Below are 27,207 nucleotides of genomic sequence, written 5' to 3'. Positions count from 1 at the left end.
ATTCTGTACTTATTGCCATTCGTTTGGTGGTGTTTGTTTCCTGCCTCCCAATGCATACCTCTCACGTTTGATCTTATTTCTTTATGCGTATTATATCAGTGTCATGCTTTTAACAAACTTCTTGCATTGTGAATGGTGGACCATTTGTGACCGGACGCCTCCGTGCTATCTGTATTTCGCTCCGCTTATTTTACATGATAAATAAATGATCGTGCTTGTATTTTGTTTTTGCACCAACACGTTTTATTTATTTTCTTAATCGAATTATAACCGCCAAAACCGAAAACATGATCAGACTCATCCACAGAGTCTCGGGGCGCAGAAAGGGTCTCTGCGAGGATAACCTTTTGCGCGTATACCACGCATTCCTTATGAGCCACATTAATTACGTCGCCTCTGCCCACAACTGGACGAAAATAGAAAAGACGAAACTAAACACACTCATTCGCAAGAGCATCAAACAGGTCTTGGGCATTCCACAAAGAGCAAGTACATCAAAGGTTGACCAGCTAGGCATGCACAACAACATCGACGAAGTGATCGAGGCTCAGACTATGGCGCAAATACTACGCCTATCCTCATCCAAAGCCGGTAGACTAATCCTAAACGAAGCTAATATCTCCCCATCTCCCTATTTCGAGCATGCGATTACCCTACCGAGCGAAATTAGAGACAACTACAAGGTCTCACCATTTCCTAGAAACGTCCACCCACAACACAACGTGGGCAGGCGCCGGGCCCGCGCCCGCGCGATTCTCGATCGCACCGACGCGGATCGTGACGCCACCGCATTTGTGGATGCGGCCCAGTACGGCAACACATCCACTTTCGCGATAGCAGTCGTGGACGGTAACGGAACCTTACGATCATCCGCATCGGTTAAAACGACCACCAGCGCTAAAGCAGAACAGATAGCCGTAGCCATCGCCATGGCAGACCCCACATTTACTCATGTCCTCACGGACTCGCGTGCCGCAATTCGGGCCTACGAAAGCGGCAACGTATGTAAAGAAGTGGCGCACATACTACTAGCGAGCTCAAAGGAGAGCAAACGACGCCTCTCTTGGTTCCCCGCTCACATGGGGAAAGACATTCACCCCCGGAAACCAAACCTCAATGAAACGGCCCACGACCGTGCGCGAGAACTTGCCCGCCGCGACGGTCCTACGGCGTCAGAGGGGCTGGACATTCAGTTTAATGACCCGCTACTCACTTATCACGAAATCACCTCATACTATCGAAAAGGCAGAATGAAATATCCGCTCCCGCACTCCAAACTCGAACGCGCGCAGGCGGCCGCGTTTCGAATGCTACAAACGGACTCGTATCCTTCACGAGGCCTACTGAGTCACTATAACTCAGACATCCCGGCAAATTGCCCAGACTGCCAAGAACTCTATTGCTCACTCTCGCACATGCTATGGCAATGTACCGCGTTACCAAAGGGCCCTCTCTCTAGTGAGCCCGAATGGGAGGCAGCCCTCAAAAGCCCGGACCTCAAACTCCAGCTCAAGGCCGTCCAGAGGGCCCAAGAACTGGCGGAGCGTCACCACGTTCCCGTCCCGACTTGGGCGTCGCCTACGGTTTCGGCCCGAGGAGCTCCCCGCATGGGATCTCTAACGGCTTAAAACTCCTCAGGACCTCACTGAAGTTCTTGACTGACTTTTTCATTTTTCGACCATGATAAGAATATCAGGACCGGTGATTGCAACATTTTAACATATTGTAAATAGTTGCGAATTAAGAACCAAAATACCTAGTCTCGTCGTTTCTGCGTCGAAACCACGAGCAGTGAAGTGCTGGGCTTACTGACGCTTCTAAACGTCTGCTTGCTAAGGCAATTGCCTAATTACAGCTAGTTTCAACTGTGCAGGTCCTAACACTTCAGGTTCGCCTTAATCCGTTGTTAAAAGCCGCACCGAAGGCATTTAGCAGGATGCGTTGTTGGGCAAGTTGGTTCATTGCGATAGGAAACATTGGTTGCGCTTTCTAGACAATCACATGTAAGAAGACAGGACAGGTCTGTCTGTCAGTCCTGTCTTCTTACATGCGATTGTCTAGGAAGACATTTAGTAGCGAAGTTCGTCTTGCATTAATTCTACCTAAATCTTATTCAGAAATGACATCACTTTGCAAGAAATCTTAAGCGCATGGAGCAGCTCAGTTCCCTTTTCTTTGTCATTAAGTATTCTACGGTAGCAGCCCTTTGCAATAGCAATTTCATTCTTTTGATCTCGTTATAAGATACTGCCCACAGAGTCCTTCTATGCCACAGTTTAACAGAAACTGAACAGCTGTGCTCGGCGAACAATCTGGCGCTATGCGCATCGGAGAATTGGCGCTTACTCCTCTGGTGATAAGTGGGACCACTGGCGTTTTTTTTTGCGAATGCGCGGTGTTTCATTTAAGGCAAATATTAAAAAGCGGAGCCCACCGAAGCGTTGAGGCGAACGGCGATGACGAAGAAATCCGGACCGGGACCGCCCGGCCGTGTACAGCGGACGCACTTCGACGGGGGCGAAATGCAAAACACCCGTTTATTTAAATTTAGGTGCATTTTAAAGGATCCCAGGTGGTCAAAACTAATCCCGAGTCCCCCACTACGGCGTGCCTCATAATCGTATCGCGGTTCTGGCTCTGAAAATTCCAGATCTTTCTTCTTTTTGGTCTGAGACCGCCGCAAGCTCCATGTTATGAGCGGCTTTTTTTTCGTCCCGTGCGCTCATATCATCGCAGAAGACACGCTCAAGCAGTAATTTAATTATATTCAATGTTAAAAATAGTTACGTGAAACTAAAGCGATCGTTGAGGAAGTTGAGAAAGCTAGAATACCGAGGCTGCCCCACACACAACCACAGCGGTAGCGGCGTTCGCATGCCCTCTCATGCACGGTTGCGCCTCTAGCGGCGGGCGCTGGCGCTATATGAAACTGAGGCGGCAGTTTCGTGACCAGAAAAAAACATGGAAGGACTCTGCTAGAATGAAGCACGTGCTTAATCTTGCTGCCGTTTCCATTCGCATGGTATTTCCAACTATATTTTGTTACCTTCAGCCGCATCCGCTTGCTGCTTGCGGCTACTGTTAGGATGGCGTATATGTCTGATGGCCATGTGATCTTCTCGCGCACTATCCTCTTTCGGAACCTTAATTGGTCGTATATTTTCCGCAAACCACTGACAATAACAATCATACTACGGCTAGGAACAAAAACTGCCCGACTCTAATTTAGCTTCGTGGTAAATTGCCAAACAAATACTGTTAAAGAGTCAAATTATATCTGGAAGCAATAATAAGACGCGTACAAGTAAGATATGTCCTTCAAATTTATTAATTGATAATTAGATCCCGAAGTGAGATAGTCCGCATATGTAGAAAGCGTACTTATTACTAAAAAAGTTTAACAACAAGAGTAAGAGAGCAAAATCTCGTGCTCTTATGTTCAGATTTATTGTTTTCTTTGCATTATGCTCATTGTAGAGCGCATTGTGGTCGTTTCGTTTGGTAGCGGGCCACCCAACAATAATGTTTCTGAAATATTAACTATAGTGGTATTCGACATGATTAATTAGACGCTTGTGTGAGATGATTTACCCCAACAAACTAATACTACGAAAGCTGTTTCTACGTATAAGGGTGGTGATTCGTCCAGTTTCAGGCCAATGTCTATCTCCGTACTTTTGGCGTTTTACAGCGTGAGGTGTTATAGGTTCATTCCAGTAGCTGGTTCGGTCGGCGATGGTGTCCACCGCGCAGCCGGTCTCTCGGTGTCCGTAGGAGCAATCACCGGAAATGAGTAGAAAGAAAAATACCCTGTTACCACCGGAAATGAACCCGGTTCTGTTGTGTGGGAGTGAGCTACTCTAGAACTGAGCCACGCCAGCGCTTGCTAGCATTCCGTGGAAAAATACCTGATAAACGCGTCCTAGCGTGTGAGGAGACACGCGATGTCACATGCTCGCCGCGTCGCGTCGATACGTGCACGTTTTGCATCGCAGTTGTATATTATTACCACACGTAATAATATAATATTTGGGGTTTTACGTGCCAAAACCACTTTCTGATTATGAGGCACGCCGTAGTGGAGGACTCCGGAAATTTTTGACCACCTGGGGTTCTTTAACGTGCACCTAAATCTAAGCACACGGGTGTTTTCGCATTTTCGCCCCCATCGAAATGCGGCCGCGGTGGCCGGGATTCGATCCCGCGACCTCGTGCTCAGCAGCCCAACACCATAGCCACTGAGCAACCACGGCGGGTATTATTACCACACGTAGATTGCCGTGTAGCAATTTGCGCAGGTGGCGGTAAAAGGCAGTTAAAGAAGGTTTAGGTTCAGGTGTACGTTTATGCCGATTATACCGCTTTTCCTTCCATCGAATGAGGATGTACATTCACTTTATCAATTGTTGCAAAATTACTTATGTACTCTTCAATCTTCGAAAACGTCCCTGAACGTCAATAAATGTGAACTTCTCTTTCCTCTAGATGTTCCCCCTTCACACTTCACTCATGCATAGCCAAGAGTTCAAACCCGGGGTTGATTCCCTCAAATACCTGGGAATCGCGCATGATGGGGCACTGGACTGGAAAAGCCATATTGAAGAAGCCGCGTCTAAAGCAATTTGCGCCGTGGGATGCTTGCGTAAGATCAGAAACCGACGATATGGCTTCCGAACACATACATTAATTAGTATATATAGAATGTGCGTCCGACCCATAATGAAATTTGGGTGTGCCTTTTTTTCTGGCAGCCCAGCTTATAAAATGCAGCCTCTGGTTTTTAGAAAGGGACACTCTGCGATTGTGCATTGGACTTCCTAAGTTTTTGCAAACACCGTTCTCGATATGGAAGCGCGAATACCGCGTTTAAATAGCGTATTCAGTATCCTTACAGTCCAAACTTACCTAAATCTTTACGATTCTCGTCAAACAAAATCAATGGATGTTTTCATTACTGAACCAAGTTCATTTTTTATCATGATTGGCCGCAACTACTCACACCTCAGACTGTATTTGTACAAGCGCAGATAAAACCATTGAATGTGTAAATTCAACGTATTCCACCAACACGTCAATTCAAGATAAGCCTCCAGATATATTTTAACGATATTTTCGCCTCAAATGCTGAGCTGATATCATACCATTATTTAAATGACGAAATATTAGAGTACCTTTCTCGTCCGGAAACAAGCAATTTAATAGCCACTGATGCTTCACTGTCTGAAGAGAAGGCTTGAGTAGGCATTTTCTCTCCTCCTTTCTGTTGGTCCTTTTCTATACGCCTTCCAGATTTGACGCCTATTTTCATAGAAGAATGATTGGCTGTTGTTCTGGCGCTGCGCAAACTACCCGCTAATCAATTATCAGATGTCGCAGTTACAGATTCTCTAACGGTATGTGTGTCGCTTTCCACGGCAACGAACACAGTTATCTTAACTTTCTTTCAAAATGAATTAATTAACTTGCGGTGGGTTCCTGGCCCCCGCGGTTTATACAAGAACGACATGGCAGATGCATTAGCCAGAACGTCTTTAACTTTGATTCCTGTTTTACCGGATACAGCTTGCATCACTGCTTCGAGATACAGAAAATTTTGTTTGCAAGATGATTTAAGTAAATTAACGCTGATACTATCTCCAGACTTTCAGCATATCGGTTCTTGCTGGACTAAAGAGGGTGTCTGTCCTTCTCGACATTTAGAAGTTAGATACACCAGACTACGCCGTCGCATCCCGCAATTGAATCTTTATTTACATAGAGCTGGTCTCACGACGTCCCCGCTATGCCACAATTGCAAGGAAATTGAATGAATAGACCACTATTTTTTTATCATGTAGACGATATTCACACCAGCGAAAGATATTACTCGAAGCTCCAATCTGCAAAATTTGATTAGGGTTAAGTACACCAGTATTGTTATAATTTATGGCCTCGACACCAGGCTATAGTCACGGAGACGTTTGTTCCGCAGTATTGGATTATTTATTCGAAACGATATGATTACCCTTCTAATTATTGTATATTTATTCTAGCAATCAATTCTGCATTCATTTCACTTAAATTCGTTTCTGTAAACTCTTTATTAGCATTAATTTCTCCTTGATTCTAACCTCTTTTAACATTCGACTTTCAGTCAATCTGACTGCTCGCTCGCATACTGGTCTAGTTATTGCATCACCTACTATTTTTGGTATTTCTTTTACTTTGCGTTTATCGTCTTCAAATAAGGATTTCATTTAGCTACCTCCTGCTGCCCAATTCTTGGCTAATCGCCCTTAGTGGCTGCGAGCCACGACTGAGTTTCATCATCATCATCGAGAAAATATGTATTATGTACCTGATTAAATCAAGCTGCCTAGGTGACTATGTCACCGCTGCGTTTCAAAGAGGACTCAAATAATTCATCATCATCATCATCATCGTCGTCGTCATCATCTCGTGCCTCTTACCTTGCGATGTGTGATGCGCGCCACGTAGGGTCTATAGAAACGCCATTTGCATATATTGCAGTTGCATATTATAACACAAGAGGCAGCTTATGTAGCAGCTGCATAGCTAAGGGTACAAGGTAGATAGGGAAGTTTTGAGGAAGAAAAAGAAGATAATGGATATGTATAAGCATTAAAGTAACGAAAAACATGTAAGCTATACCTGATTACCTCAAGCAAGCTAGGTGGCTGTTTTTCACTGTCCCGTTTCAAAGGGAATGCCTATAAATCATCAGCCTTCTCATTAGCGTCGTATCGTTCCATTTGACGCGTGGTGTGAAATGCGCGCCGCGTAGCAGCGATGCGGACAAACATTGCATTGCAGTTCCGTTATACTCCACCAGGGGTCCCGACCTGTAGCATTTTCATATAGCAATTGCATACTGCGCGTAGCTAGACCTGGTTAACTGAAGAAGGCTAGGTGGCTATTTATCACCACCCCATTTCGAAGGGGATACCAATAAACCATCATTATTATCATGATCATAAACAGCAACGTAAAGTGCCACGCGTGAAGGGATGTATTATGTGCGCCACGTAGACTTGATGCCTGTGTTTACGCTTCGTTACAGGCTATGGCGCGTACTTGCAAGGTACGAACCGCTGTTGCAGAAGCGAATCGTAGAGCTACGCGTGCGGTGGCAACCAGGCAACATCGGGCTCAGCAGGGCGCTGTGCAGAAAGCACGGCAAGTTGCGCCGAAAGCCGCAGCTTGCCGTCAACCCGGGCATGTATTCCGATCCTTCTCACGGAAACGACGCTAAGAGACTTCGCCGCCAAGACCCTGCAGTGCGTGGTGCCGAAAATAAAGCTCCTATGGAGCTCTATTTTCCTACAGCTTACGGTGTGACTGAGCTGCGTGTACCGCGCAGGCCTCTGATTTGCCTTTAAGGGTAGTTGTGCGAATGATTATTGACAAGATAACGAGTTTCTTTGGAAAATCTCAAGTAAAAACCTCCGTGAAGGTTTTAAAGACAACAAAAACATATCTACAGAACCAGCGTTCGCGAATATCCGAGTGAAAATTGTCACAGGGTGACAGGAGGCCGGTGCGCAAATCGTCTGTCTTTGCTATTGACGATATTGGGAGTTGCAGTACATCTGCGGTGAATTTTATTTTTTTCGGAACACTAAAAAAACTGTTGCAAACTTATCGCTCTGTGCAACCCACGCCTAGACGTGTCCGAAATTTCCAGAATGTTCTCGCTGATTAGCGAAAGGAACTCATCTATTTATGTTCGCGTGCGTGACAAGTGTAGCGCATTCATGAATGTGAAGAACCGGATCGGATTAAGATTAAAAGCTGGTTCACGAACATAGACCGTCGAGGACCTTCGCACTTCCACGATACAATTGAACGATTTTCAATGAGACGCCGATTTCATGGTTGAGCAGCAAATGTTGGTGAAGAGAGAGAGAGCGACGAAACGGCAGGAAATGCAGGGAGGCTAGCCAGTTTAGGTACCGGCTGGCTACACTGTGCTGGGGAAAGGGGTAAAGGGAATAACAGGATAAAAAAGAAAAAAGTTGAGAGAAATTCACACAATAACAAGATGCTACGCGCTATATCATTCAAAGACGGTCGCACAATTTACAAGCGCTTATGAAACTTCAGCAGAACCAAACGTTGTTGAAACAAGAACATTGGACCAACGCACTGTGCATGGCACCACCACCACGAGACTATTGGTGTCAAAAAACGGCCCAGAAAGCTTAACTGAGGTGAGTGACATGAATGTCATGTTTTGTTTGCGAACACCCCCGAAATTTGCTGATCCTGACTGCTTGTGTCTAGCCGAACAGCTTGCTCAGAGAACACCACTTCCCCAATACGTTCACCGCTCAGATAACAGACTGGTTTAGATATATAGCTACCTGTATTACTTTGCAGTATATACGGGTGATGGACTCTAGTCTTTGCGAAATTACCTGTTCAAAGAACGCACAGTTTGTAAGTAGTCTCACTGCAAGAAATACAGGTTGATTATTTTTAACTTTTACGGAATTTTTAAACATCGCTGTGGCAGGCAGCGTCATTCTTCATGTTCAGCTGGATTATCCGAAGAGGTGGACATTACTGGCACAAAAAATTTAAGCACATGTTCAACCAATTAACGAAAATTGACTAATTCACTTCTTATATATTACTTTATGGCAGATATTGCAATTTGAGAATTGCAGCCGGTGAGCTTGCAAGAGGCATGCACTTGAAATGAATTTACAAGAATATACTAGTTTCGTGATATTACTTCCCTAGTTGCGGTAGGAAAAACATTGGCATTGCAGCTACTTTAGTGCTTCAAAGCATAAAAGATCGTTTTCTTGAGAAGGTAAGAGGACGAAATGTGCATTTTATGGCGAATTCGGTGACTCATATCTTCAAAATGATGCCATTCTGAAAATTTATTCCAAGTGAATGGGCCTGACAAACTCACCGGCTACAATTCGCAAGTTGCAATATGAACCGTAAAGCAATATGATCACGATGGTCATCGCAAGCACTCGCGCGATGACTAAATAATATTTATTTATTATTTATAAATAAATAAATAAATAAATAAAGAAATAAATGTTTTCCAGGTCTCCCCAAAAGCCATTCTCATTGCTTTCTGGAAGGACAGTGTTTTCTCCCTCCTATGACACAAGCGTCCAACAGCAAGGGCTCACACTGGCCTATGGAATACGAGCACAGGTTCTACTGAAGCGGGAACTGCAGAAACTGTTCGTTTGATAAAAGTAAATTTTTCCGTAAGTCGTTACCTACATAGTGTAAATCCTGCATGTGTTCTCTGCCTTATTCGCGCACTCTGTATATTCCTCCTTCTTTATGTGTCGTTTTTGCGGCTGGAATTAGGATACTATCGAACGCATTCGCTCTATACTGCGCATGTGATGCCGGAAATGCTTTGGAAAAAAAAAGGGCCGTAAACTCGGCTAGGCTGCATGGGCATTCATCCCCGACCACAAGAAGCGGGACATCAGTCGCTGCAGCAATTTCGAGTATACCACGATTACTCGAGAAAAAAAAAAAAGGTCAGTGTGGGGGATGCGAGGGTATGCTGGTGCGACGGTTAGGCGTGTAATTAAAATAGATATTTCAATCGAGAAGACCACATATTTGAAATCATGTGCTTCAAAACTTAGTGGTAGATATAGTGGTAATTCGTGGGCGTCGGAACATGAGACATTTGGTTTGTTGCACGTACTGGGAATGCTACAGGTCACGCAGACATCCACACATCGCTGCATTTGGGAACTTAACTGTTCACCCATTGTGTGCTGCTAATCCTATATCGTGATTCTTACCTTCAACCGGAGTCGTGCAGGATAGAGCGAACACCGAGCACATGACGACACACGGCGCGGTTCTCATTAATGTTTGGCTGAGGGCCTGTAGCCCGGAGGGGAGGAATGGAACCATGCTTTCGAAGAAAACGTGATAGGTACGTTAGGTATCTTCTTGACGGAAAGTCGGCAAGTAAGAAAAAAAATGAGGAAGCCGCAGTTTTGTCCGAAAGGCGAAGCATCGATTGCGATAGCAAATTATTACACAGCTACAGCAAGTAAGGATAGTAGATTTATCGGCTGTACAAACGCGTAAACATTCGCTTACTAACAAAATTGACAAGCATAGTATCACGCTCGAACAGGCAAACAAAACACGTCACTCGATGTGCGTGGACATCGCTGTCAAAACGCTGTCGTGAGGAAGAGCGGCAGCAGTAGCGAGCCAATTGACGTTCGTGCTGCCTCTTGCTTCAACGAGAACTAAGCGGTGAGAATACAGCGCAGGCGAAGCTATGAGCCCTCCGCGTTCCTGGAATCGGTACTCATGGCACACCGCTTTCAAGGCTAGCGCGGCCGCGCTCAGCCAAGCCGTACGCAGCCGCCGCTGTAGTAGAACCTCCCCCCTCCCCCCGCCCACTCCAGCATTCCTCCTTTGTGCGCGTGAGATCAAGCCGCCATCTTCGGTTCACTCGCACCTACAGTATACCGCGCGCGGTCTCGGTTTTATCGAACTTGGACTTTGTACGGATCATCATGTCGACACCAAGGCCGAGTGTCGATGTATTGACTATCGCAATAAAATGAAGAAATAAAAGTCAATCTCAATGCAGAAGCTTCGATCACCGAAGAAACTAGATTTTCTATTGCGTTTTTACGGTCGCATTTTTCTCACATAACATTGCAAGTCGAACGCAATTCTACAGGCCGCTCCGCCATTTATCTCGTATGTTACGTGAGGTGCTGCCTCTTTTTGATTCTGCACCGAGGTCTTCGCATTTGTGCGGTGATTTTCATGCTGTATGCTCGTATAAGGGGTGATCGCCTTCAGTTTTTATGAAATATAAAAAATCGCGTGCATAAGATAACGTAATTACAGCCCTTGAGCTCTATTATTTAAAAAGGGGACATCGGTTGCGCGAGAAATTGAAACGTATATTCAACTAATTAAGAAAAATCACTAGGCAACCTCCTAATTAGTTTCCTTATGTCACTTGCTGGAATTTCCGAATCATGTCCTTTCCGTTTGCGAGTTACGGGGACTTGGAAGGAAATTCCATTATGGTAACCATTTGGAAATATGGACAATGAAAATCGCTATTTGAAATGCATTGTTGATGCATTTACTTTCTTATCGAAACGCTCATTTACGCTTTAATTCTCAAAATTAACTGAAACGCTCACGTATTTCGTCCCCAAAGTTGGGAACTAATATATCGGAAGCGGTGTCATCATAGAGACTCTTTTCGAATGGATATCTCTTGCAAACTCAGCGGCTACAATTAGTCACTTGCAATATATGCTGTTAATCAATCAACTAGAAAGTTACTGAGTGCATTTTTGTTAATTATTTGAATATGTGTTTAGATTTATCGTGCCGGCAATGTCCGCCTATTCGAATAATCCAACTCAAGGACAAGAATTGCGCTGTCTGCCACAGGTAATTTTGAAAAATTAGGTAAATCTTGAAAAAGATGAGCCTGTATAACGAGTTAACTGTCTCACACTTATTATTTCTAGATTACTATTCCATGCGACAGCTATTCAGTTGTTATTCTAATAGCCGAACAAAAAACACCAACAAATATCTGAAAACCACTAAAATTACAATTATCCGTTTCATGTACACCTTCTTTTAGCTCTACACGAAATATTTTTGGTAATTTATCGATTTACCTACTTAACTTGTGTGTACATAGAACCGCTTGGAGCACAGTACCCTTTGTAATATTAATAATAAAGAAGACTAATATACTCACTGATCATTTCGGCGCTCTTTCTTTTTATAGAGTTTCCTGCTTTGCGCGAAAGTACGTCGGACCGCCTCTGCACAAACACTCTCAACATAGCACCCTGCCAAGCACATCGCACCTAATATACATATATATATATATATACTAGAGAAGTAGCGTTCCTTGCCTTTTCACGTCACGTTCTCCCTATCCAACTGACCGCCCCCCCCCCCCCCCCCCCTGCTTCTCAACCCCTATTTTATGGGAACTGCAAACGAAGAGTTCCACTTGTCTCGCGACGGCGTCTGTTCCACCCATTTTCTTCCCATCTCCCCCTTCCGGTTCTGCCATTCTATCTAGCTCCACTCTGACCTCTCATGTTCCCAGAAAGGTAAGCTCTGCAGTTTCATCGTTGCTTAGCGGAGCGTCACGGATAATTACAGCTGTCAAGAGGCTAATGCGGCGACACCATGGGAGTTCCAGGGCTTCGACGTTTCTTATAACTGCGCGAAAAAACGAGGACACAAGAAGTAAATGCACACCACACCACGAGCGCAGACTGCCAACAGTTTATTTTTGGAAAGAAAGCTAGATACATATATTTCAATAGAGAACCTGTGCACGTGTCCGCATTGTCACTCTCACATGGGCCGATAAACATAAAGACGTAAAAGTTTATCTGCTGGGTAACGGTGTATCCATGGTTGCGACAAGCGATCACCAAACTAACCATGATTCATTCTTACAGCATCATAAAAGACGGAGAGATAAAGTAAAAGAAGAAAAATAAATTATGAGCTTTTACGCGCCGAAACTACTTTCTGCTTATGGGTCACGCCGTAGTGGAGGACTTCGGAAATTTCGACCACCTGGGTTTCTTCAACGTGCACATAAATATAAGCTCAGGGGTGTTTTTCGGCCGCACTTCGATGGGGGCGAAATGCGGCCGCCGTGGCCGGGATTCGATCCCGCGACCTTGTGCTCAGCAGCGTAACACCATAACCACGGAGAAAAACAGGAAGAGACCGCGAGAATGCAAAGGCAACGGATGTGGCACTTCAGAAATAACGAGTGTAAAGGCGAAGGATGAAGACATAAAATCATTTGAAGAAAAAGAAAGGCAATAGAACAACATAACAACAAACGGAGAATATCACACTCATCAACAAATGTGGAAATGACGCCATGAAGGGATGAAGGCTCAAAATAAGGCCTTATGAAAACAACCGTCGAAAGTGGGGGTGACGGCGACTATTGAATTTACAAACGTGACTATGGAAAGATTGCGACTTGGTGAAAAAACTAACGCTCTGCAGCACTCACAGCTCAGTACACTTACAACAAAGAAAGCCCCCCAAAAAAAGAACCCTAGACCGCCAAAAGGAATTCTTTAAAAGACGTGTTTCAGAAAATTGACTTCTGGGAGACACGAGACAGATAGTAATACACAGTGTCAACACGATATCTGTGTGGATTTCGCGCGTAAAGGATCTGCCACAACCGGGATACTCACACATATAAAAGGACAGAAAAAGTACTAACCCCGCTCTTTCTTTTTTCGTAATGCTGATGTTTTCTTCTTTTTTTTTTGCATTTACTGCTGAATCGCCCTTGAAGTCTTTCCAAACGGGATTAATAGTTAGTTATACACGTTTTTATAGCACAAAAGCCATTTAGATGATACTAAATAATTTGGTGAAAGTATTTCAAGCAACAAAAACCATCACTTTCGAGAGCTTTTTAAAAAACGATTTGTTCTATGAAATTAAACATATCATCCAGAGATGCAAGCGCTTCTTCCGATAGGATCAGAGAAGGCTGAAGTAGTGTTTGCGTTTTCTAAAGTTCATAGAAATATTTGTCTTTCTTTCGCGAACGCCACACACGTTAAGATGTGATCCATAGTTGCAGGACCTCGGCATTGATTCCAAAATGCTTGTTTTTCATTTTTCTATAAAAGTTATCCATGAGATGCGTGTGCCGAATACGAACGGAACACAAGATAGCTTCCACGAAGCGTTCCTGGTGGTATGATGTCTTTTACTCCTGCAGTATGGGCTTTATTATTTGTACTCTGCTATTAAGTTTAGTGTCGCAACCCTTTTGCCACTTTGTGGTGATCGCACGGACCACACTGACATTGAATGGAACCGTTATTTTTCTTAGGCTTTCATGTGCTCTCACTTCTGCGCAGATGGCCGCCTTTTGATTTCCCGGGATCACCACGTGGCTTGTAACCCAAGAGAGAGGAATTACTTACTTGCCATGATTTTCAGTTTCACGACCATACTCAGGTTGCTACCGAGAAGAGGTTCGCATTCTGAATTTCTATGATGGAAATTAGGCTAATTTTGAGAATCCCCGTAGATAAATGGTTTATTTTGTTATCTGATGTTGCTATTTGTCCCAAAGTCAAAAGCAGGAGCGTGTACTGCGGCTGTAAAAAAACAGAAGAAGAATGTGACAGCATAAGACGATTTTCCCAGTGTTCTGATGCGACTGCACTTCTGACATGTAAATCCGTCTTGGATCCGTTAGTGTAAAACTCTTTGTAGTTATTGTATTTTCCTTGTAGTTTCGAGAAGCGCAGTCCGTGATTGTGCGTGGGATGAAGACTTTTGATGTACGACTGCCTTCCTGACCCGTAAACTATGTAGCCGTCCTCAAGAAAGCTGCGCAAGACAGAGCGGTGAATGCGTACCAGGCATGTTCGGTCTGCGTCCCAATGCTTACGTGATAGGACCTTCAAGATGTTACAAACGGGATCGACTGAGTCTTCTCATAATGGTGACAATAATTCATAAAGGCCTGTAAGTTGTCTGCCCTGCAAGTTCAAGGGGAGTACGGTTGCGCAATTAAAAGACGGGACAAAAGAAGAAACATAGGGATACACACAGTGCTATGCTGTGTGTGTCCCTATGTGTTTTTTCTTGTCCCTTCTTTTAATCGCGCTACCGTACTCCCTTTGAAGATGCATTACGAACAAGCCCACATTGCAACCCTCGTGCCATGCAAGGCTATTTTTGAAGAAAACCTTCGTGCAGATTTTTTTTTTTTTTGCAGTGGGGTCTCACTTTCTCCCTCCTTTGCACAAAGCGTAAGCAAAAGAACATTCCAAGAACTGATATGAAATCTGCACGTCGTAACAATTCCTCACACCTGACACTTCGCTACCGAAAGAGGTATTCTTGCTGTTCAATGCCCTTAGGTACTCTCCCTCGCCCCTCCAAGAAAAAAAGAAAAGCAAAAAAAATTGATGCAGAGGCCCCGCACTGAGGGAATCGATGTAAGCGAAGCTCACCGTGCTGATTGCTTTGATTGGCGATAATTGGCGGGATATTGATGGCGAAAGCTTCATTTCCTCAATGTTTATTCTAACACGAGAGTGTTGAATTGATATTGAACATTACCATGCGTGCACCGTTGCTGTCTCTTTGTGTAGTACGCAGATAGATGTTTGCTTGAGGCGTTGTTGTGCGCCATATTTCATTACCTTTTGAGAGGGTTGAGCATTGTTGAGTAGAACACACCACATCCCATCGTGGCAGAAGTATTGTACTTGTAATATTGGGCGGTATATGCCAAAACCACTATCGGATTATGAGGCGTGCCGTAATGATGGACTCTGGATTAATGTGACACCTCGATGTTCTTTAACGTATCCCAAAATCTAATTGCACGCGCGTTTTCTATTCCGCCCCCGTCGATATGTGGCCGTGGGATTGGGATCAAATCCGCGACCTCTACCAATGCCATAGCCGCAAACTTACCACGGCTGGTACAGAAGTGTTGATTTGACGGTCGACCACTTCCGTTGTGCCGCCTGGACCCTGCGGTGTGCTTCAATAAGCGCGCTCTGCTTCTGCACGTCCTGCGTAACTTTTCCGCTTGACATATTTGATTAGCGTTTATTTTTCAGAATGGCAGGAACGTACATTACCGTACGATGAACAAGATTATCCAGTTTACCCGCAACCGCTGCCATAAGTAGTTGGGTATCCTTGCCTTCTCACAGCACCTTGACCCTCCTCCGCCTCTTGCATGGGAACTGCCTCTTCTCCTCCCTCCTCTCTACAGTTCTATGCACATCCACTCTGGACTCGCACTTTGCTAGAAAGGGAAGCGCTACAGTTTCTGCAATGGCTTTGAGAGGGGTCACGGTTATTTACACCTGTCAAGAGTCTAATGCGGCGACGTCCAGGCAGCTCTAGGGGGCATTGTGCACATTCGATGCGGTGGGGACTAAACGAGTTTCTCACGTCGCCTTTCCTTGCTTTCCCGGTATTGTCATGAATGCACAAGCTCTGAACAACCCCCCCGACGTGGCGCTCCAGACAGCAGCAGCAGTGGAAAAGTGTAAGGAAGAGGAAAACAAAGGCTAGCTTAAAGAAAGGGCAGGAGAGGGGGGGAGGGGAGAGGCTAGACTGTTCTTTTATAAATCGGCTTTTGAAGCTTGAACGGGTCACTTCACTTTCAGCGCACTTCTAGACAGTCGCTCTCCAGTACTTGCCGCAGTCGCCCGTGTACACCGCCTGGCCATACCGTGAGACTTGAGCACGACTACCCGTTCTTCCTGGCGCTTTCTGCAAATTCGCGTGCTGCACGTTAAGCCTTTTCGACTTATCTGGTCTGTCGACATCAAGTGTTTACCAGAGGCATCCGGCAGTTTGTTCCTGCGGAAATCCATGATGGCCGGCAATACCAAGGCCCGTCTGCAGTTGCTTCGACGTCCGCTGCTGCGCGACATAGACTGCAAGTTCAACAAGAACTTCTTGCAGCTCTGTTGGAGTAAGTATTACGCTTTTATCAATCGTAGTTCGCTTATGTTTCGACATGTTACTAGTAAAATCGTATACCTGGCATCACCTTGTATCGATTGCTGTTCAAGTTAATGTTGAAGGGAGCGGTCAACATTGACGAAGCGAGCTGTTCTTGTTCGTCATTTGTTGAGTTTGGATCTTAACGTACCATTGGGCATCGCAAGAATACCGAGACGATGGTGTTCGTTTACATAGAATCATTTATTTCGCGCTCACCCCGGGAGCGCACGGTTACAGCACCATATGTTCCTTCTCGGGTTTGTTTGGCGCACCACATTTTCCCGAGCGTTAGGAATCGGCAAGCCCAGGAACAAGGTTTACTGGGTGACTGCACAATAAAGAATATTGCTCCATACTATGGATATTTTTGCCAGCGGACGCAGACACGATTTTCTCCTTTGAGTGATTGTTTAATCGAGCAGTCGCAGGAAGGAATGCCTTTGTGTCCTATGCCTATTTTATCGCACAAAGGGAATATATATATATATATATATATATATATATATATATATATTGCAACTTTAGAGCGGTAAAAAGAATATATGACTGTTGCTTGGGCAGAGCTAGACTTCAATAGTACACCTACTATAGGACACACTCTGAAAAGGTTTTATCCATTGGAGCGAATCTTGTGCCGCAACAATAATCGTCATCTGCCTTGCCCGCATTCCCGTTCTTTAACACCGCGAGCCCCGTAATTCCACGTCGCGAAACGCATGCGCGTTATAAACGTGACATGGCATTCTCCAAAGGAAAGTAGTGAGCACAGCGTTTTGAAGAAACGAGATGAAAGCAAGGCAGATGACGATTATCGTTGTGGGACAAATATGCACGCCAACGGATGCATATGTTTTAGGAGTCTATAACCGCCCAGAGGTGCTGCGAGAAAAGCTTGTGTGGATAGGCGGCTCATCCCCGAATGGGTACAGTGCAAGTAGTTAGACGTTTTCACGAGGGGAGATACAGACATAGTGCTTCTTGACTATTTAGTTGAATTTTTATTAAATTTATGGTGTCCACTCCTGGCTGTAGTCGATTCGTGTGAGGTAGTGTGGGAAGTTCGAACTAAATTTGGCACAGTGAAAAGGTCCAGCGGCAATTAGCGCAATTGTAGTAGGTTAAAATAAATACAAAGAAAATGGACTTTCCTTCCCATATTGCGCAGAGCCCATGGACATTGTCGGACTTCTATTTGAAAACGAATGCAAAGGCATTGTCGCAGTAAAAGAGGACGTGAAATTCCGTCGAGAAAAGTGGAAATATTGAAACAGACCATGCAAAATGTTTTCTTTTTTTCTTTATACTAAGGAACCAACTATGCGAATGGTGTGCTCTGAGACGCCCAACGCCGAGCTAAAACATGAATGTCACCCGCTGTCGCTGACCGGGGGCGGCGCACGAACATATAATAACCAGGATAATAGCGCGTTCTTAAACATTCCATAGACAAGGCCTAGTCCGCACAACAACGCCTTGTTAAATTTGTTATTATTTTCGTCATTAAATGTTCGTGCAAGCAGCCGCGGGAAAAACACAGACCGTACTGCAAAAATGCTCAACTATAAGACTGTTTTCTCGTCCGTGAAAATTCTTCCGCTGGAAAAGCTCTTTAAAGCTGTACCAAGACCAACTAGCCAGACATTCAGTTGTTTTAGCATTGTCTTGCCAGGGAGATGTTAACCTGGCGTTTTGCACTCTTGCAGTTGACGAAGACGATTTGGAGAACCCCAGCAAGGCGAACGCTGGCCCGATTCATGAACCAGGCGGCTACATGGAGTGGCTGTTCGACACCGATGGTTCAGTGAACAGAGCAATGCCACGAGCGTCCACTCCCGAGGCGGGCAGTGAAGACTTGTCGGACTCCCTGCGCACCTGTTCATCGCCCTCACTGGACACTTCCGTGCTGGCGTTTCACGCTTCCGATGGCACAGCTTCGCCGCTCCCGCTATGCTCTACAGATGGGTGTGCCGGGCACATGACTAGCCCCACGCCTTGGAAGTCCGGTCGCACACCGTCGCCAATGTGCGCTCCCCGACAGTGCCGGGCTCCTCATCGAATGGAGTGCAGGTCGACGTACAGAGCCCCGAGGATCCGAGAACCGTCGCCCATGCTCTGGTACTACGTGTGGCAGCAGCAGCAGGGTGGGGACGTGCTTGAAACACCATTTCCGCGGCATTCAAGCGTGCAGGAATGGCTGCAGAACTGGGACTAAAAGCGACATCTAGCAAGAATAAGAAGTCACGCTTAAGCCATACGCTGACAGCACGTGTGTAAGGTAGCGGTGATTTAGTCTCATTGTATTGGAGTTCTTCAGGCGTGTACTACCGAATGCATTAATAGTTCAGTGCTTTGCTTTTTCTCTCTCCTAATATCATAACTTTCACAGAGGCATCGGAACATGCATTCTTCGGTACAAGCTCAATAGGATGACGATTACAAAATTAGAACTGTACTTCTCACACTCTGAGATATTCGTTGATGTGCAGTCTGAGCGGTTTTTAATACTACCTCTTTCATGTAAGAAAGAATTGGATGTACCTGTGAAGCCAAAAAGTTGCGAAATAAAGTCAAGTGGTTACCCATACCATTCGATTATCTTTTGCCCTTATTTGCAGTAAGACAGAATTTCCTTTATAACATTTAGGAAATGCTTCGAACACACTGCACACGTGGCCTATGCGCGCAGTACGTTGCACGTTTAAATAAGGTCAGCTCGTGAGTTTCTATGTCATGTTTTTGTCGCTCTGTGTATGCAGGTGATCCCACGACAGCGAAGGTTAGCTGAAACATTACATAAAACTGATAATGACCGAAAACGGAATTTAATGAGTTTTTTATGCAATCTACCGAATACTAAACGCAATGACGGAAATCGACACGGGCGCGGTAGCGTGCTTTCTGCTTCGAGGTGACTTGCACATGAGAAGTCCTATTGCAGCCTTCCTTTAACCTGCGGCCGCGACTGATGTTCACAAGAAAATTGGCGTTAGCGCTGGATGGGGAATACTGAAATACTCGTGTAAGGGCCGAAATTTGCACGTGGTACAGCCCTTACATGGTGCTGGATACATCGATCCATGTTTTCCAGCCGCACGCAGTCCCGGTGTGATCTCTCTTTCAAAAGAGCGGACGCTACTGTATTTATACTTCAATCGTTCTCACGAACTCCTATTTCCGTGGGGACCACCAAAGTATTCATTTGTTTTCCACTGCATAGTTGCGGCCGGCTGCGCGTAAACTTGCCAAATTGCTCGGCATGCGTCTTAGTCACAACCCTTAGTTGGAATGCATCACGTTATGCTGTATAACAGACTCTTTTCTGGCAGCTTCGCGCGAACCTGCGATTGGTCGGACTTGCCAAAATCAGGACCAGTGCATCTCTTCAACTTTCTTTTTGACGGTCTGGTTGAATCGGCGCAGGCCTTACTCGAATATATACTGTAAATGACTAAGTTGACATGACGAAGTCCTAAAGTGTAAGTGCACGCGTGGCGTTGGTCTGTGTAGGCAAATGAATTTGCTTTTCAGTAACGTGATGAATAGCAGAAATCGTTTGCCCTACTAAGTTCTTTTCGAAGCAAGAGAGCTTGTCGACAGACATCAAGATAATTTACTGCTATCTTGACAAAATAAAAGAGAACGCCATCAAGTTTTATTGGCAGATTCGACTACAATAGAGATACAGAGATAGGCTGGGAGGTTAACCAGAGGTAGTTCTGGTTGGCTACCCTGTATGGGGGGAAGGATTATGGGGGATAAAAATAGAAAGAGAGACGAGCACTAACAAAGCGCGTACACTATTAACGGCGAGGATTTGGAGTTGCGCCCTATCGCGATTGACGACACGGCCAGGACGCCGCTCGCTCCAGCGTTGCCTCCGTGTATGCTAGGGGTATGGGTGGCTCGAGCCACAGTTATTGAAGGGTATGTCGGCTTCTTTCTGCTGCCATGCCTGAACCCGTGTTCCTTCTTGAAATGCGCGTGAGTGGAGAAAGTTTGCGGCTTGGATATAGCAAGCTATGTAGCGTTGAAGGGCTCTTCTGGTTTTGCAATGCATATATACATCCGCCATGTCTGTCCATAAATTTTGCGTGAAAAAAGAATGTCTGCAAATTCAATACGCGAAGTTGTGTACGATTATTCGCTCAATACGTAACATTGCCTTAGTACTTAGCTATGAGAGATATTTTACATGAAAGACAAATCTTGGTATTTGTTGTCAACGTGTTGTCCTTGTTAGAAAGACACATTCCTGCGAAGCTCTCATCATGATCCTTATTACTCTGGTGATTTGTTCTAGCCAAATATGGGCACGTTATTAATGCGTAACAGAAAGAGCTGGCGCGCGTTTCGTATGAAAATGTTTGCTGCTGCTTTCACCGCTCTCTGAAACAAGCCCCCATAAAACAATTTGCTCATGGCTGTTAACCCGACGGCGTGTTATGTAGATTATTTACATAGTTAATTCACAAATACCAGAGTAGCAATCACCTGAAAGAAAAGTTTCGATGTTAAGGTCGAGAGCCAATCAATAGCAAGCGAAGAAATGTTTCATGGAGCTCCTCACTAGCCTTTATCGACAATATGACGCAGACCTCGAACAACGTTAGCAACTGACTGTACTTATGGCGAGGCACGCATTGTTCGCGAAACCCATCAGTGCTGTACAAGATCGAATTGAAACCATATAGCAGTTTTTTACAGCGCCAGTTGCAATGCCCAAACTATACTTGAGTACTGCAGCGCAGCTTAGGCTGCCCAGAAAAGGAAAATTCAAGCACCTTCTGCTTCACCATGTCCCGATCCAGCGTTGTTTAACTCTACAACCGGAGAAGTATTCGCTTCGTCAGTACATAAAACAGAAACATGCAAACCTTTGCAAGGAAGACACAACAAGATTTACGTATTTCACTTGATTTTTGACCCTCCACTGGGGAATTATATCTTCAATGTGTCCCATAGTAATAATGCAAGACGGTCCGGCTTCTTTCTGGCTGCAGCCATAAAGTCCAAAAGTCATATTTCACTAAAAAATTTGGGCCGAGCGGCCTGTGTCAGATCGCCAAACAGATTCGTCGTGTATATTCCTCAAGCAACAAACACCAGTAAATTGCTCAAGTAAGTTGAACGTGTAACACGGTAAAAGGAGTATGTATTGGTACATTCCTTTTCGTATTCTGCAAACATCTGTAAGCCTCAATTAGCTTTACTTCAAATTACCGCCATTAAACACGTGAAGAACGGGTTAATTCTGAGAAGTAGTTGAAGAAGCAAGTGGGGCTGGTATAATGTAAACAGCAGTGTTAGTTCAGTCTCAGTGTTACTGCCAAGTGTTTCTGTGAAGAAATGCAAAAATTCGATATTATACCATGAACTACTCGTCGGGAGCAAACCTGTTGTAGCAGATTAAAATCAAGGTAAATGTTGTAGAAGTCATATATAGCCAGCGTTTGTGATATATTTGTTGCACGGCTGCTGGATGGTATCATAACTGGATTCTTATATGCTATGTTCTTGAGGTTGTTGATCCGCGCATGAAAAGCCGCACAGGGCTGGTCTGCGCTCCTTCGGATGGCACTGTAGCGTTGCCTTTGAGAACTGTATTGTTGTCTAAGCAATAAGCTCTCTGAATAAATTTTCCCAAAGGAAGACGTCGTAAAGCTATATTTCAGACGACCGCCATAAGTATACAAGCAGAGGGAACGAGAGCGAACAAACGAAAACACTGCAGAAGGCGCCCGGACCCCCCCCCCCCCCCCCCCCGAACTTCAGCAGACGACACGCGGGAGTCACACGAGCGGCGCTCGCAGCACCCATGTAGTTCGCTCTCAGGGCTAATAGAGCGGTAGGGGGCAGTGTTCTCGAAGTCTGTCGTTAAGCCCCGTACACTGCAGGAGCCTTAATAACGCGACCAAGGCCTTCAACGCGGATGTTCTTTCAGAGCACTCACCTAAAGCTTGTGCACCTAGTGCACCTAGTGCACGATTGTCCAACTGGTCCAGTACTCTGCACATTACTTGTTTGCAGGGCACTATATCGCGGGCAGACACCGATAATGTGTGTGAGCGTCTCTTCACTGTTGCATGTGTCGCACGCGGGGCTGTTGGCCATTCCAATAAGGAAAGCATACGAGTTCGTAAAGGCAACGCCTAGCCACAGATGGTACAGCATGGTCTGTTCCCGCCGTAGTAACCCAGGCGGGACGTGCATCCGAATGTCCGGAGACAACGAACGCAAACGACACATGGTGAAAACTAGCAGTTGCAAAATTGATAGTATTGTTGTGCCCCAGGACTTCCCGCCGAGGAACGCAAGGAGGTCCACTATGGCGGCCAAACGCTTTGTCAAGTACGAGACGTGAGGGCTTCAAGACAAGTCCCTATTTTTTTTTTGCGCGTGCGTGCAAACAGTATGCTGGTTAAACTTCGGCCGAAGCTCCAGCTGTTGTAGCACGCCAGACAACGCCACATTTTGTCGTCCTTATACCTGACGCTAAGAGAAAATATGGTCTCGCCAATTGAAGATGAGGGCACATGTTCACGAAAACACGACATTTGGCGCCATAGGAAGCCTGTATGTGGACGGTGATCATGAATTTATGCTCGGTAGTTGTCAAAGAAGCCTGTAGGCTGCCCGGAATTGAAAGCAGACGGAGTTGCACGGGCAGCGCGTTGATTGGTTCGTGTTCGCGAACTAAAGTTTGCTCATAGTTCGGCTTAAATCACTGCATATGTTTTATACATGACGAAGCCTACCCAGGGACTATAAGCCCTACAAATGGGGCCTAAATGCCGGCCCTCCTCCCAGCTTCGACTTCCTTTGAGTAATAAAGTTGAATCTCGAAGGCCGTGCTTTTGAAAACTGCATGCGCCTGAAGCGGACGCGAAACGAAGTGAGGTCCGCTTGGTTAACAGCAGTGTGTGGTGCTGTAGTGTTTGTTTGTAGTGTCTGGAGTGTGTGCGCAGCATATTAGCATGAACTTGGTGGCGCAACCCACCACCCCGTTCCAAAGAGGACGCTCATAACATACATACATACATACATACATACATACATACATACATACATACATACATACATACATACATACATACATACATACATACATACATACATCCGTCCATCGATCCGTCCATCCGTCCGTCTATTGCTGTGTGTTTCGTGCGATGCACCAGTGTCAAAAGTGTCCTACTGCAGCGCCCGTCAAAGCTGCCTTTGTTCTGCCGAGATGCCGGCCGGCACTCTCTCGTGAAAACCCTGGTACTCCGGCTTCGAATCGTAGTGTATGGAAGAATTTGTTGAAGGTTGTGCTTTCGTGGAGATGGAGTTATCGGACGTTCTACGGAGTATGCGCCGAAAAAAGCGTCGGCGCTACTGTACCTGTTAAACGAAGGAGTCTTTGCCGACTTCGTCTTGAAAGGTACGCAAGTTTGGCACTTGCGCGCATTCTTGTACCTTATAGTTCCTGTGATGAGCTTTGTTTAACTAGAGCAGCGTGCTTTCTGCGCTTTGGTTGTCCACGTTGCTGTGCACATTTAGCAAGCAATTTGACGAAAGCTTCCTCTGATGTTACCCCACACTCGCATTCGCTATGAAGTATACTATCCGCCCTGAGTGCTGTGGCTGAATGGGCACACAATTATGAAAACACCGAATGTTACTGTTAGTTCGGTAGTTTCATGGCTAGAAATTCTTCGTTATATAGGCGATCCCGCAAGTACAGTACATGTCGCTAGAATAGCAGCTTGGGCCTGTTGATCTTCCATCCTGATGTTAATTAACAGCGAAAAACGTAGAAGGGACATGCGACGAGAAGACGACACCACGAGCGCGTACATTCAATAAAGTTTATTTTAAAGAAACGCGGCTTTTTTATACATTTGCCCAAACGCGTTGCATACACGTCATTGCCCATCACGTGAAACATGCACTTCTACGCACTCAAGAAATAGATTTCACATTGAAAAAGAACTTGAGCTTTTGAATTGTATCAGTGATGTCGTCGCATTTATTCAAAGTTAGGCATGTCACGCTGAAGCCGTTCTAAAAACTTTCAGTATCCTTGCTGCAACTGATTTATGGATACTTCCCAGGATTGCATGACTCCTACGTGTAACAGGTGCATATTCTGTTCAGCAGGACCGCTTCTTTCGCTTTTTGGGTAGTGTTCCAGTGCCCACCAATAGGACGTCGTCGAAAAAGAGGCCTTGGGCCCCCATGAGTGAATGCCATTCTAAGCATGTGAGGCCAAGGCAGTCAATTAATATTTTCGCTTTCAGTGTAGGTCATTTAAAGTTCTTTTACATGACTGCAACATGCTGTCCTGTCCACATACACTGACACAATGCATCAGGCTATTGTAACTATTTTTGCATTTTTCCTCCCTTAGGCTCACAGCAAGGCATACTAAGTTCACCATGGGGATAGGAAGAATGCATTATCGTCGCTGCTTGCTTGTGGCTTTAAAGGGCATGTACGAAATTGTTGCAAAATAAATATGAGTGCCTGAAAAAATTGTTGTGTTTTGCTAACAGATGGCTTTATATCTCATTCATGTGCAAGGTTACATCAGAACAGTACCAGAATACCTAAAAAAATCTGGAGAAAACGGGAAATGTCCCCAGGGTGTTTCCGAAACATACAAGACAGTTGCAAGGACGTTTCTAAGGTGCGCAACAGAAAGTTGGAAAAATATTAGGACGTTTCTAGGTGGAGAAGTAAAAAGTTTGTAGAATGTTACTATAACGTTTCCAAAAAGTATGAAGACGGTGAGCAAATGCTGCTTTTAATATTTGAAACGTGTTAGTTCACCGTTTAAATAAAGCTTGTAAATACATTCTTTACTCAATATCGGTGGCGACTAGCCGACATGATGTTGGTATGCAGTTTGGAAGAAGTTTAAAGACGGTTTGAAAACCTTCAATAAGCCGTTGGTAGGTTCTAGTAACATTCGTCTAAAAAAATTTTATTCGGAGTTACTAGAAATTTTTGTAAGGGGAAGCGCGAACGGAAACGGCTAAGAGTTGCAGGAAATGCATACCTAGTAACGTTAGCGATTACTCTTGGAAAACCGAATTTCGACAAATTTTCCGGGTTTTACGGACGATGTCAGAAATCTTCTGGAAAAGTTGACGGAATCTTCTGCAATGACTGCCGACGGTAATGCGTTTAGCATTCAATCAGAATAGGGACACAACATATTACTAACGTTCAGACAATTTATGAACGTGTAATATACGGTGGCGGGATTACTCTTTCGTGCTTCCGTAATAACATGCGGCACTATCATAGCGCCCTAGACCCCTTCAAAATGCATGTGGTGCCCTTGCCTACCAAGGCTCACAAACGCATTATGCGCCAACCGGTCTCCTCGCTGGACACGCTGCGCCATGTAATCGCACGGCTAAGAAGTCCGCGCGGGGGCTCCGAGACTGGAAGCGTGTATAGCGTACTGGAGCCTTCAAATGCTAATTGTTCCCTCGCTTGCCGCACACTCATCGACCTTTTTTCGTGAGTTGTTTGTTAAAGAGCAGTACGCACCCAGTGCATTCATAGTGGAGCTCGGTAAAGCGCTTGCGGGAAAGGTTTTTTGCTGGAAAGCGTCAATGGCACCCTATACAGACGGAATTTGCATTCCCATGGCGCCGAACGTCTATTTCGCAGTAGCACGTACCTAGTTATTCAAGTTGTCATAGAATACGTTCGTTGAGAAGCGGCAACACATGCAGACTGCTCGCACATGCTCCAACTCGGGGTGAAAGAGTTTTTTCGAAGAGCAGTACCTTCCCAGTCGTGCATCTGCAGTGACCCTTGTCGGCATGAAAAATGTTTGTTTAATAGCGACACGTATATACTGATTGTCACATGCTAAGTGACAACTTGTCACTTAGCATGTCCGATGGCTGGTATACAATCCTGTTCCCTCAACATTTCAGCCCGATGCTCTATTCATTTGACCACGGACTTCCCAGTGATTCAGGTAGGCGGGAAAATGGTGAGATGCAAACACGCATAGATATGCATACATAGATACAAACATACAAAAGTAACCTCGGCAAAGTTTGTGGAGTACCCTAAGAACGCTGACGCATTAAAAAGAAAACGTCACGCAGCACAGCTGCATAGTCACCACCATTAGGCACTCGGTAGCTACCTGAAGTGTGGTTCAAATCTAAGTTATTTGTGCATAAGCAGTGTAGGCTTAACTCCGTTCCCTTCAGGTCGAGAGATGCGTTGAATACGCCTGATGGAAAAGTCTAATATGCACTGCATACTGACCGGTTCACTCAAGTGAACTTCGCCCCTTTAGAGCACTGTGCTGCGGTGAAGCATCCCAATAGTGGTGACGGCCCACAGTCATGGAACATCAAAATCAAGAAAGGGGCTGACAGATGGAATAGCACACTGTGGTATAAAGTTTGTAAACAGGAGTAAGGTACCTCAGAAATGCTGGCCAACGTTTCGATAGGAGTACCTATCTTCGGCAAAGGCGGCCTCGCCATCCTCGGCATCTTAGTTTTAAAGGATTAGTGCAGTGACGTCGCGTGCGGGTGTTGTCGCTGGCGGCTGGTTTTAAAGGGAGAGACTTCAGAGGTAACGAGCGCTGTCGTTCGACGTCTGTGAGCTTCGTTCCCAAGACGAGAGGACAAGAGCGGGAGAGTG

The sequence above is a fragment of the Dermacentor variabilis genome, chromosome 6 (genome assembly GCF_050947875.1).
Source record: "Dermacentor variabilis isolate Ectoservices chromosome 6, ASM5094787v1, whole genome shotgun sequence".
Lineage (NCBI taxonomy): Eukaryota > Metazoa > Arthropoda > Arachnida > Ixodida > Ixodidae > Dermacentor > Dermacentor variabilis.
The sequence above is the reverse complement of the archived record's forward strand: the minus strand, read 5'-3'. Positions refer to the sequence as shown.